This window comes from Talpa occidentalis, unplaced genomic scaffold (genome assembly GCF_014898055.3).
Source record: "Talpa occidentalis isolate TD23 unplaced genomic scaffold, MPIMG_talOcc4v2.1 talOcc4.5, whole genome shotgun sequence".
Lineage (NCBI taxonomy): Eukaryota > Metazoa > Chordata > Mammalia > Eulipotyphla > Talpidae > Talpa > Talpa occidentalis.
This window is the reverse complement of record NW_023604861.1, coordinates 132,208,086-132,221,962: the sequence shown is the minus strand read 5'-3', so window position 1 is coordinate 132,221,962 and position 13,877 is coordinate 132,208,086. Positions and strand designations below refer to the sequence as shown.

Here is a 13,877-nt window from a genome sequence, read left to right as displayed (position 1 = left end):
TTCCTTCAACATTTCTGGGAACATCAGCATAATGGTGATGAACCTTTTCATTTTTTGCTTACCTAAGAAACTCAATCTCTCCTTCAATTCTGAATGTTAACCTTGCCAGGTAAAGAATTCTTGGTTGGAAGTTTTTTACGTTCAGCACTTTAAGTCTGTCATGTCGCCCTCCTCTGGTCTGCAGCTTTTGTTGACAAATATAACAAACTCTTGGGGCTCCTTTAGTATGTTAACAGCTTCTTCTCTCTCGCTACTTTCAAGACCTTCTATCTTTTGGTGTTTTGATTATAGTGTGTCTCGGTGTGGATCTCTTTGGGTCCCTTTTATTGGAACTTTCTGGGCTTCCTGTACTGAATCTCTTTCCATCCTCAGGTTAAAGAAGTTTTTGGTCATAATTTCCTCAATTAATTTTTTCTGGTCCTTTTATCTCTTTACCTTCTGGTAACCCTTAAAACTAAAAGTGTTCCTTTTGATGTTGTCCCAGACATCCTCTAAGGTGTTTTCACTTTTTAAGTTCTTTTTCATTTTGCTGTTCTGTCTGGATGCCAGTGTCTTCTCTTCCAGCTCTCTCACCACTCTTCTGATTCTTTCTGTCGGCCACTGGGCCCCTCCGTTGTATTTTCATTTCCATTGTTGTACCCTTTAACTTCTGCTTGGATCTTTCTTGAATTTCAGTTGATCCAGTTTTCTGGATCAGTAATAGCATCTTTTATAATCATCATCAGGTATCTGTTTATGCTCATATCCTCAGAGTTATTTTTTTGGGGGGGGCTTGCTCTTTTATTTAGGACATTCTGCCTCCACATTTTTCCTCATTTTCTGTCTATATTTCCTTCTGTGTATTAGTCAACTCTTCTCTCTCTCCTGATTTTTGTAAGAATGGCTTTGTGCAGGTGTCATCTCAGAGTCCCAGCACAGTCCTTCATGACCACCTGAGCTACGTGCTATAGGTGTGTTTCCTGCATGGGCTTCCCATCTACCTGCTATGTCATTATGACAGTGTGAGTGGCTGTCACTTGGCCCAGCTACAGCACAGTGGATGGGTGCACATCACAACTGCATTATGCTGGCTCAACAGTTCCATGGCCCAGCCAGGAACAAGGCTCCATCACTATGCATCAGGAGAGCAGATTCACCAGTCCCCAGAGGCTGCCTGCGCACAGCTGGCAGGGTACAACAGTGTCCAGTGGCAGTTCTTGGTGCCAGGCTATGAAACACAGTATGTCATGGAGGTAGGGGGCTCTCAGCAAGCCTCGCTCACCATCTTTAGTTGAGTGGGAGGAGGGATCTAAGATGGCACCTGTAGGTACTGGAATAAGCAAGGTTATATAAAGATGGCACTTGCCAGGGTTTTCAACCTGGGCATCATTCCAACTTACTCTGTCTCTAAGAGTGGTAGATGGGTTTCCTTCAGTCATGATTTGAGCATTTTTCAGCCCAGTGATACTGTACTAGGTCCTGGGATGTGTAAGTCTGGGGGTGGGGGCGGTGCCTTTCAGAGTGGGTTATCCATTCCCTGTTTTCAGATTCTCCTGGATTATTTCCCACTGACCCTTATTTAGCATGAAACATGAGGTCTTGTCACATATTAAGTGGACCTTAAGAACAATGTAAACAGCCTAGAGATGAGTGTACCAACATCATCAAGAAAACCTCCTGAGTCAAGTTTTCAAGCTAACAGCATCATTTGAATGTTACAGATGTGAAATTCTGAATTTTCAAAGTCTTTCTAATTTTTTTTTAAAAATTCAAATACAATAAACTGCTCCTCTTTAGAGTGCTTGGGTGGAAAATATGAACACTCTGTAACACAGCACAGTCTAGTCCCATCCCTAGCATCAGGTATCCTATTGTCTAGCTCCAAATTCATCCCTATGTCTCTTCTCCCTTTAGTACAGAACCGCTGACAGCAAACAAGCCCTGACCCAACACCACTGGAATAAGGCCAGTGCTTTCCGAGGTAGGTAAGCTGAGACCATGTATTTCTGAGTTTGCAGAGACAGAAACCCTGCTGGTATTTTTATTCTTCAGCAAGGGAATCCAGACTCTAAGATGACTCACTCACTGTGTTCACATGCATTCTCACAAATATTAACATGGATTAATGCATCACCTCCCACTTGGCATGAGTTTACAATTCTTTAAGAGCAACTGCGAATTAGGTTGTGACAGAAGATCTGTCTATGCAGAATACCAGGCACTTTCCAACTTCTGGAAAATGTAATGCTATAGACAGACCAAGGTAAATACCATGTGAAGTAGCAATATATTTCTGCAATATATTTCTCTTAATTTGTCATATTTATTATAGATACATTAAGACCTACATCCAAATATTTTTATCACATTTGTGCAACAATTTTGAATAATATTAAATGTGATTTCATTTTCACCATAGTCAATGACTTTTCAAGTCTTAGAAAATGATCTGCAGATTTTGTGAAATACCAAATAACATACAAATTTGGTGAAAGTTTTTAACAATACGTCCTGCTATGCAAACCTTCTAGAAGTACAACTCTATGTGTAGGAGTATTTAAGTTGTCATGTAAACTTGAGATATAGTTTTTTTTTTTTATTTTTGTAGACATTCCAGATGGTAGAACACCTAAAAATCTTTAAATACTTTTTAAAGTCATGGCATAAACAGTTTTTGCTGGCATTCTAGAAACCCACGCATTTTATTAGCATATGCCTCCCTGTCATATTTTAACAGTCCCTAATAATAACCAAAACAGTCAGCACACAAATAGCATTGATAAACTGAGCCAGACTATAATGTGGAGAGAAGTTATGGCACCCTGGCAAAAGCCCCAAAGAAGTGTGGGGATGTATTAATTCTAGTCTTGATTTAGCACCAATTATGTGGCCTTTGACTAATTTCTGCACGTCTAGTTCCCTCTCTCTAGGATGAGAACAATTACTAGCAATGTTTCCTGAAAGCAGAATCAAGGGAAAAAGCCTCTATGAAAACTATTTATTTGGGAACAATCCCAGATAGCACAAGTGAAGTTTAGAAAGGAGTGAAACCAGGGTATAGCCGAAGCCAACAGAAGGATCTGTATGGTCTCCAACAGGCCACCCCACTGAGCTACAGAAACTCAGAACCTTCTGGGAGCCTTGTGAAATGAGCAGTTTCAGAGCGGTCCACCAGGGTCACAAGCACATTTATTCATCAGAGGAAGGGGGTCCGAAGGTACTTGTGTCCACACATTGATAGTTCTCACATGCATGAGTGCAGGGCCAAGTGTTGTATGTGTCCAGTCGAAGATGTCAGAGGAGCCCTGGGCGGCAGGGAGAGGTGTGAAGAGAGCAAAGCGCTCGCACTTGCACTGAGAGGAAGCAGGTCAAAGCCTGTACAGAAGTGCTCGCCTTAGCAGTGATGAAAATAAAAGGAAAGTCCAGGGCACGCGAAAGGTGCAGAGCAAATATGTGACACAGACAGATGGTCAGCAGGTGCTCAGCAACCTCCAGCTCCTATATTATTGCACATTAATATTTATAACTGCCAAATATTCAGCTTCCACAGAGTGGAGCACTACTTTTATTGTTATCTAGTTTTTGCTTCACAATAATTCTGCAAGCACATAATGTTACCTCCATTTGTAGATGAGGGAACGGAGTCCAGAAAATTTAAGTATTTTCCTACGGTGATGTTCCAAACCTCTTACTTTGGACACTTTAGGCCAGGTAAATCTCTGTTTGCAATTGGAGGAGGCCATCATGTCCACTGCAGGAGGTTCACAGCGATCTTGACCTCTACCTTCTAGATGCCAGTAGCTCCCCTATCATCAGGAGAGTCCAAGACTTTGCCAGTGTCCCCCCACAGGGGGGACATCAACGTTGATCCTACATCAACATCACTCTTGATGTAGGATCATTTGCCTAAAGTCACAACCACCACAGGTGGCATAAGTGCAATTTGAGTCCAGAAATGACTGACTCCAAAATTCATTTGAAGCACAGGAAAAAGTGTCCTTTTCACTGTCAGAGCAATACTTTTTATTGTCTTCTAGTTTAAGGGAATCAAAGCTCCATGGGAAACAAATGGTTAAAAGCAAATCAGTTCTTAAAAATTATGTATGAGGACCTCCCTGGTGGCACAAGGGGTTAAACACAGCACTATGAAGCAATCCGCAGCCTCTGCAGCACAAGTTCAATCCCCGGTCAGCCAGGGAGCTGACCCACATGGTGCAGCAGACCTCTCCTGTCTCCCCACTGCTCCCCTCAGCAGTGTATTTCAGTCAGTCTGCCTGTTCTGCTCCCCACTCTGTCTCTGGTGAATCCTCTCACCCCCCACATCTCTGGCCTGTACCCCAGTTCTTGTATGCATAAATAAACCTTTAAAAAAATTATGTTTGACATCACTTGTAATCAGGGAAATGCAAATCAAAACTACCATGAGATACCATCTCACACCAGTGAGAATGGCACATATTAAAAAAACTAGCAACAACAAATGTTGGCGAGGATGTGGAGAAAAAGGAACTCTTGTGCACTGTTGGTGGGAGTGCAAACTGGTCCAACCACTATGGAGAGCTGTGTGGAGATTTCTGGACCTACTAAACATAGAGCTTCCATATGATCCAGCAATTCCACTCCTAGGTATTTACCCAAAGGACACAGAAACATCAATTCCAAAGAGCACCTGCACTCCTATGTTTATAGCAGCACTGTTTACAATAGCTAAGCTTTGGAAACAACCCAAATGCCCAAAAATAGATGACTGGATCAAGAAGATGTGGTACATATATACCATGGAATATTACTCAGCATTCAAAAAAGATAAACACATGCAATTTGCAGCAACATGGATGGCACTGGAAGGGATCATGCTCAGCGAAATAAGCCAAAAAGAAAAAGAAAAATACCGGATGGTCTCACTCATAGCAGGAATCTAGAAAACTTAAATAAGGGACCAGGAAAATGAATATAAGAAAGTGAAAATCAAAATCAACAAAAAAACTATGAACCAGAGACACTTTTTGGGGGTGGGGGGCGGGAGGGGAAGGATTGGGGTCAGAATGGGGCGTTTGCAATTGTATGGGGGAATATAAAAATAAAATTTAATATTTAAAAAAAAAAAAATTATGTTTGAGTAAATGCAAAGGTAGGGACACATGGTAATAAGAATCTCGAACAAGACAAAAACAAAACTAGCGGCAAATTATAGACCTGAGACATACAGCAGGGGAGAGGAAGGGAGAGGGAGCAACACAGGGAAGGGAAGAGGATAAGGGACCTGTGAGGAGACTTACAGGGATTACACCTGAGGGGAGAAATCAAATATTGTACAAAAATGAACATCGATGAAAGAAAATTAAAAAGTTAACTTAAAAAAGACAGACAGACAACACGTTCCTGACAGTATAGGACATAAGGAGAGCCTGGCACGCAGTACAGTGTTCAGATTAGCCCAGAATCACTCACTGGGAAATACTAGTAATCGAGCTCACATCTTGGTAATCGTCAGTCATTCTAAGTACAGATGCATGAAATCACTTATGAATCACTTAAGTCACTGGTATTGAGATCTGCTTTGTTCTTCCTAGTTAAGGAAATGAAAGACAAACAATATTATGTTCTTAAGATTTCAAGCATCCTTACTTGCTCCTCTCCAACAGACAATAAAGAGTGGTTATTTGAGGAGTGACTTTTAGGGACCCCAGAGTAAAATGAAATGGAGGACCCTGGTGGGATTGAAAAGAAGCAGAGTGGGAGGGGCCTCCCTGGTGGTTCAAGGGTTAGGCACCACACTGTGAAGCAATCCGCAGCCTCTGCGGCACAAGTTCGATCCCCAGCCGGCCAGGGAATAACCCACATGGCGCAGCAGACCTCTCCTGTCTCGCCCGCTGCTCCCCTCAGCAGTGTGTTTCGTCAGTCTGCCTGTTCTGTTCCCCACTCTGTCTCTGGTGAATCCTCTCACCCGCCCCACCCCCCGCATCTCTGGCCTGTACCCCAGCTCTTGAGTGCATAAATAAATAAAAATCTTTAAAAAAAAAAAAAAAAGAAAAAGAGAAAAGAAAAGAAGCAAAGTGATTGAAGAGGTGAAAAAAAAAGAAGCATCTGACTGTTCCAAATTCAAGACGGCCTTGCCTGTTTGTAGAGATACCACAGGCAGAGAACACAGAGACACATCGTAGCCTCAAATCAAGGGCTGGGTCTTCAAAAGGTCTGCAGTCAAAGCTTGACTAAGAGCAAACCCCCTAGCGGTGGGCAGCAGCAAGGAGGGTAGATTCAGAGTAGACAGAACTTGATTAGAAAAATAACAAATTGATGCAACAAACTTATGCCAAAGAATTAATGGACAAATATTCATAGCTAACTTCATCTGGGTAAACTATAAATAGCACCCATTCCAAGTTGACATTTTAAACAAATCACCTGATCCTCTTTGTAAAGTCTTTCATAGCTTCTTAAGTTATTGTCAAATAACTGGCCTAGTGTCATAACAGGCAGGGCTCTGGACCTATGAGGGGGTTAGTCAGGAGCCACCCCCCTTTCTGAATGCGATGAGGCATGCTAATATTTTAAATCATAATTGCTAGGTATATGTTCTAATTTATGTTAACTCTTTAATTCTGAAAATGCAAGCATTCATTCAACAAATACAAAAGAACACCTGCTGTGTGGCAGGCACAGTGCTTGAAATTGGGATTTAACGTTGAGAAAAACAAACATAATTGCTGTCCTCAGGGGCATCAGTAAAATGATCCCACAAATAAAAATAAAATTATAATTTCATAAAGTCAGGCCACAGGGAAAGGTGAGAATTAAAATAGAAAGGTTTTACTTGTTCAGAAATCAGGAAACAGTTGCCCCAAGAGGTGATGAGAACTGAATAAATGAATAGGAAGGAAGTAGGCAGAAAGCAGCAGAGTTCCGAGCAAAAGAAGAACCTGCGCAACCTCTGTTGAGAGGGAAGAAAACAGTGAGAATGCAAAATGAAGGTAAGAAAATTAAATACAGATGATGTTGTGTGTATTTAAGACCATGTTAAAAAATTTGGTCTTAAGAAAAATGAGATGCTGTTGAAGTGGTTTAAATAGAGAATGAATAAAAATTTGACAAATTTTCTAAGATCAAAAATAAAAATAAAAGTAAATAAATTGAGGATGAGAGGCAAGGGTGGGGTAGAAGTGATAGGACCAAATTAACACCTTGGAAGCTGTAACATTAGATATAAATCCCAAGGTTATAGCTGAGCGCTCCAGAAGAGAGTTGAAAAACGGGAGATTCACTTTCAACGTCCAAAGAAGTCGATCATGGGGACATATACTACTTTAATGTGTCGCGTTCCCTAAGAGATCTCATGAGGCACTGAAGGACAGAAGGTGCTCAGAATAGAGATGCTACATCACAAACAGGACCTCACAAATTGTACCAATACACTTAAAGTTCTCCTCACCAGGTCTTCCTGTGGCTAGAATAACCTTTAATTTTTTTAATACAAGAACTGGGGTACAGGCCAGAGATGTGAGGGAGTGAGAGGATTCACCAGAGACAGAGTGGGGAGCAGAACAGGCAGACTGACTGAAGTACACTGCTGAGGGGAACAGCAGGCGAGTCAGGAGAGGTCTGCTGTGCCATGTGGATAACTCCCTGGCCGGCCGGGGATCAAACTCATGCTGCAGAGGCTGCAGATTGCTTCACAGTGTGGTGCTTTACCCCTTGCACCACCAGGGAGGCCCACAACCTTTAATATTGTAGGTAAACGTCTTTTTCCTTTTTTTCAGTCATTTCCTATGTTCATTAGGAAAGTACAATCATAAAGAGGTAGAGAGCAATTGTCCCTAATCTCACTAGACTTTATCAAGATATTATTGCTGTCAGACTCACCATTCTCCAAGGGAAACCCAGCCCAGTGGCCCAGAGTAGATATTAGGTTCTGTAAATTACAAAGTATCTAACTGAACTTACAGAAAACTCGGAGGTGAGGTTGCTGGATAAATCAAGTCATAGTTGCTAGAAAAGAGGCAAACATCCAAATACTGGAAAAATTGCATATATGAACACCACGTCCAGACGTCAGAATTGTCTTGAACACCAACTGGTGTTTGAAGTTAATTATTAGAGGCAGGCAGGTTACCTGGTGCATAGAAAATCAACCTGGTGCTGATATCCAAGCCAGATTTTCAGTCTGTGGCCATTTGAAAACCAGTATCAAAACTACCCAGGATATTTGTCTAAAGCATGTCTAGATACATACACACACACCCCTCTACAAATTCCTTTCTTGTATGCTCCCCAATCCTAACAAATAAAAATCTCTGAAGTTACAGTTCAGGATTATGCATTTTCAATGAATTTAGATGATTCTTAAGTGCGCTCAAGTTCAGGTGCTCCTGGTTTGACTGTAACTAGCACAGGTCTGGTGCTAAGGAAGCCCAGGCCTGTAAAAAGCTAGCGACTGTTCAAGGAATAGCATCCCCCTGCCTATTTGAAGGCGTTCTTCGACTCAGCGATTAGAAAAAGGCAATTACGATCCATAACTCCTGGTCCCTTCCTTCGCCAAAGCCTTCCCAAAGCCCAGGTCTAATGCTATATTTTATCAATTGCATGAAAAACTTTTACATGAAACCAATTATTAGCTACAGAAGTTGCATGGAAGAAGATTTAGCTTCGCTTAAAATATCTTAACTTACTACGTTACACAAGAGCCTCTTACCCCCAGGTGAAAGTAGACGCTCCTAGGAAATACTTCTAGGCTAACAGGGCGTTAAGCAAACAAGCAATTACCATTCATTTATATGGAAACTTTTTTTAATCTTTTACTTTTTAAATTTATTTTCTATCTATTTTACATCATTCTTCACTGATGTGCAATATATGCTTTCTCCTTTCAGTTGCAGGCCCCTGAAATTACCACCATCAATCACCCATGCACCATCATCATGGGCCTCAGAACCAAGCAGCAGCCCACCAAATCACACCAACAACATATCAAGCTACAGTCTCAGGAGCAGAGGAAAACCAGGACTGACACGAACTCACCTGGTCTGGAGGAAGCGTCCGGGAGGCGCCTGCAGCACCGGCTGCGGCCTCTGGACCTGCTGCCACTAAGCAGGCCCTGGAGACGAATGTTGCTTTTTGGCTTTTGTCGTAAAAGCAGAAATCCGAGTTTGCTATAAAGGGTCCTCGTTACATCTTCCGTAAAAGTAAATTGGAATAATGTGAACTTTCAAGAAATGCGATACCATGTTCGAAAAATCAAAAAAAAAGACCAAAAGGGAACTTGCTATACTTTCATTTTAAAGATATTCACCAGATACTACGGGGAAAATCAAATCTTCTGCATCAATGATCTATGACTTTTCAGGCTTATGAAGTGCTTTGTTAATGTTGGAAGAGCAAAAGCCATATAAAGTATTGCTTTTGTTGTGTGGGTTAACACATAGTCGATAAAATAATCCACACTGTGCTCCCCCAGTCTCCACAAATATAAACTCGTGGCTGTTGAAACAGTTTTTTCCAGTTGTGGAAAACAGGATTGTTTTCAAAACACATTTCAGAAAACCCAAGTAATCACTTTTAGGATTCATTCTGTATTATTGATGTCGTATAGGAATGAAGTTAAAAGAACATTTATTACAAGTTAAACGGACTCAACCCATAAAATGGGTAGGTCTCCTTTAAAAGATCAATACTATATAGAAAGAATGATAAGTAGTAAAATCTGCGTTTTATAAATGAAAGAATTTATAGAATAAGGTCATTTGTTTGATTCCAGACTTGAAATACTCTAAATGTTGAGCACATAAATAAATAAATGAGTCAGGAAACAGATCAGATCCTTCCTATCTTGAACAGAGGAAAACTAAATAATAATAATAGCTATCCTAATTTTTTTATTATCCCATTAACAAAGGTTGCAAAAGTGCACATTCTTTGTTATTTACATTTAATGTCTTTCCCTCTTGGTAGTTCTTTTATTTCCAGTTAGTAACTCAAAGGGCATTTTATTTGCAGAACAACAGAACACCAGAAACTATTTTAGTGATTACAATATGTCAAATGAAAAAAAATCTGAAAACCAAATGAGGCTAAATGACATATTCCAGGTCACACAGACAGAATCAGAATGAAATTCAAATCTCTTAATCATTCTTTTAATTGTTTACTGAGTTTTACCTTTTAGATTTTACCAACTGAATTTGTATATTCACAGGAACTATGACATATACATGCATATCCTACACTTGGCAAACTCTTACACATTTACTGAGCCCAAATAAATACATGATGGCTATTAACACTCATGTAGTCACAGAACTGGAAATGCACAATATAGGACGTTCATTTTACAAGACGTCACAAGGGTGTCACATTCAAATAGACCCTAATATGGGTTAGCACTTTTAATTACCTCTTACTAGAATTTTCTAAGACAAGCATAAACTTTCCCAGCACCATCTTAATGTTGCCCCTTTAGTCTGTGGTGCAATTTGGCTCCTAAGTGCAGCTCTTGCTAACAAAATAGAAGATAAAATTTCCTTTTGGAGCCATTTTATCATGGTTCAAAATGCTTTGAAATATCTGTTCAAAGGGAAGTTTTTGCCCATGTTAAAGTAGTTCCTTTGAAGAATCCCCATAAGGAAAACCCATGAGAAAAACTTTCAGAAGGACACAGTTACAATTTGAAATTAACTGCAATTATTGGTTTTTTCCCCTAAAAGAAAAATTTAATTATAGAAGGCAAAGGCCCAAAACCACTGGGACTTAAGTCTTCAATTAGGAAAAGATTCTTTGTTAGAAAAGTTAAGATTATAGGAACCAGCCAGAGGGGGAAGAAAAGGGAGAGCAGGGTGGGGAGAAAGCACAATGGACTAAGGTGAAGATGGGTGGGGTCACCCAGTGACTACACCTGAGGGGAACATCCTAGACTAAAAAGGATGTAAACCAGAAATAAAAAAATAAAATAAAAATAAATAAGTAAATAAGGGAAATAAATAAATAAATAAATAAATAAAAATAAAAGAAAATTTTTTAAAGATTTATTTATTCATGCATACAAGAACTGGCATACAGGCCAGATGCGCAGGAGGGTGAGAGGATGCACCAGAGACAGATATAGAACAGGCAGACTGACGAAATACACTGCTGAGGGGAGCAGTGGGTAAGACAGGAGAGGTCTGCTGCACCATGTGGGTCTCTCCCTAGCCGGATGGGATGGAACCCGCACTGCAGAGGCAGCGGACAGCTTCACAGCACTGTGCTCAACTGCCTGCGCACCAGGGGAGGCCCATGAGAGAAATTTTTTTAAAATAAGAGAAAGAAGCCAAACTACAAATACACCCTATATAATTCACACTATGTGATATTATGGAAAAACAAAACTATAAATACAGGGGAAAAAAATCAATGGTTGCCAGGTGTTTTTTAATGGGGGGGGGGGTTTAAACAGATGCTGCAGAGGGGATTTTAGGGCAGTGAAACTGTTCTGTAAGATACTGTAAAGGTAAATACATGACATTTTGCATTTGACAGAACTCATAGAACTGTACAACACAAATGGTGAACTCAAATGTAAATTGAGAGCTGTAGTAAATAATGTATTAACATTGGCTCATCAATTGTATTATGCCACTGCAAGATGTTAATAACAGAGGAAACTGGGGAGGCGGATTGTATGAGAAATCTCTGTACGTTCCATTCAATTTTTCTGTAAACCTAAAACTGCTCAAAGAAACAATGTCTTAATTTTTTAATCAGTAATATAAAAATGTTAGTGGTTTAATGAAACCATGCTCACTCATTTCTTAAAAGTTTTAATCACCTGGAGGGTATCTCTTTAGATAAGCACATTTTCAGCTCTACACAAATTTGTAATGCTGTGTATTTATGAATTATTGATACCACTATATTTTGTTTCTTTTTAACACCTCCAAACTTCTCTCTTGTACACAGCACCTTCAAAAATATGTCTAGATCCCACTCCGCCTTTGTGACATTCTAACCAAAATGCCTGCCCTTCAAAAACTTTTTTCCTTGTCCAAAGGATTTTATTTTTTTGAAAAACATTGAAAAATATGTGAATCAAGACAGGTTTTAGAGCTGTAAGTCAGTATGTACCTCAAAATTACAGATTAAGCTAATTTTTTATTACTCTTGTCATACACAATTAAAATTCTCAGTCAAAAAAACTTATAGTTTCTCATGTCCAAAAAAGAGATTTGTGATGCACAGAGAAATTATGTGGAAGTGTACAAAATGTTTGAACAATGTGGTATTAATGTGACAAGAAAATGAAGTCTCCCCTGGGAGGCTCTGATCCACCAGTGGGCTATGAAAGCATCCCTCACCTGCCCCATTGCAAAAAGTGGCCTCCAGATTTTGATTATTGACATTAGACAAGTCAATAAGCACCATCCTGGGCACTGGGAATACAGCCACAGAAAAAGATTAGACAAAACCTTTGCCCTCACAGAGTTTTAAATGTAGTAAGAAATGGAACAATAAACAAATAATAAATAAGTAAATAAATGCGAAACAGCAGCAGTATGTTGATAATAAGGTATTAGGAAGAAAAAGATAAGTGCAGGAAGGGGCATATGATGGTAGCAGGAAGAAAAATTCACACTGAGAAGCTGACTGAGTAAAGTTCTAAGGGAGGGCAGGGCAAGCTATCAATATATCTCTTAACAAGTGTTCCAGGGGCAGAAAGCAATTGCAAAGGTGCTAAGGAAGGGACACTCCTAATATGTCTAATGAACAGCAAGGCCAGTGTGGTTCCAGCAGAATGAACAAGAAGAAAATAGTAGAGGAGTTTCAGGGAATATTAAAGGATAATATCCTTATGCTGTTTTATATCAAAATAAGAATTTTGTTTTTTTTTCTGCGAGTGAGATGGAAAGCATTTAGAAAGTTGTGGTAAATTTTAGGACTGATTTGCAGGTGTTGAACCATCCTTGTATCCCTGGAATAAATCTCACTTAGTCATATTGTATGATCCTTTCAATCGTATTGTTGAATTCAGTTTAGTAAGATTGTTTTGAGGATTTTGGCATCTTTGTTCATTAGAGATATTTGTCCATAGTTTTCTTTTTTTATGATGTTCTTGTCTGTTTTTAGCAATAATGTTGATCTTATAAAATGTGCTGGATACATTCCCTCTCCCTCAATTTTTTAGAAGAGTTTGAGAAGTTTACATATTTGAAGATTTGGTAGAACTCACTAGAGAAACCATCTGGTGCTGGGCTTTTATTTCTTGGCAGACTTTTGATTACTAAAACATGACATATTTTATACCAAAGTGGAGAAAATATAATTTGGCATGGCTCAAATATCTTTAGATCCTAGTCCCTTTAGCCAGGGGATAATTTTTAATAATATAAACTCTGCCACAGACTATTATGTCTATGTAAATGTATAATTAGAAAATGTCTTATTAGAAAAATTTCCCCAAGTGATAGCTAACTCTATAAACATTCTTTCATGTGGTGCTATATATGGAACTGAAGATCAGCTTCACTACATATTTTGGTTTCCATTTTGCTTAACTAAATAAAAGGATATTAACTGAGAGGTTTGCATAATTTAGGTACTATCAAACATAATTTTTGTAAGTTGATTTAATATAAGGCTCTGCTTCTCTTCTCATGATCACTGAGTGCATCCAAAATCTTGTTACTTTAAACCAAAATGACCCAGAGATTGAATAAAAGCAAATATTTTTTGAAGTGGTTTTTCATCCTTTGAATATTTTTTCTGTGATCTAAAAGTATTCGACTTTTAAGAACCAAGATAAAAGAATGAGGTGGAAGGAGGAAGGAATTCAATCTAAAATATCTTCTACCACAGCCCTCCAATACAATCTTCCCAAATGTGGCTATTATTAAAAATAAATTTCAAACAAATAAATTTAGAGTACTAATTGA

General features: G+C 39.2%; 1 long non-coding RNA gene across 2 annotated transcripts; it reads left to right on the top strand.

Moving 5' to 3' along the window:
• Nucleotides 1-1,115: 1,115 nt before the first annotated feature.
• On the top strand, nt 1,116-9,086 carry LOC119258739 (uncharacterized). Of its 2 annotated transcripts, none has more exons than XR_005128313.1 (3): nt 1,116-1,219; nt 1,894-1,960; nt 8,847-9,086. It is a non-coding gene; the product is annotated as an uncharacterized LOC119258739 (long non-coding RNA). The 2 variants fall into 2 exon arrangements; XR_005128312.1 differs by having other exon boundaries at nt 1,116-1,232.
• The last annotated feature ends 4,791 nt before the right edge of the window (nt 9,087-13,877 follow it).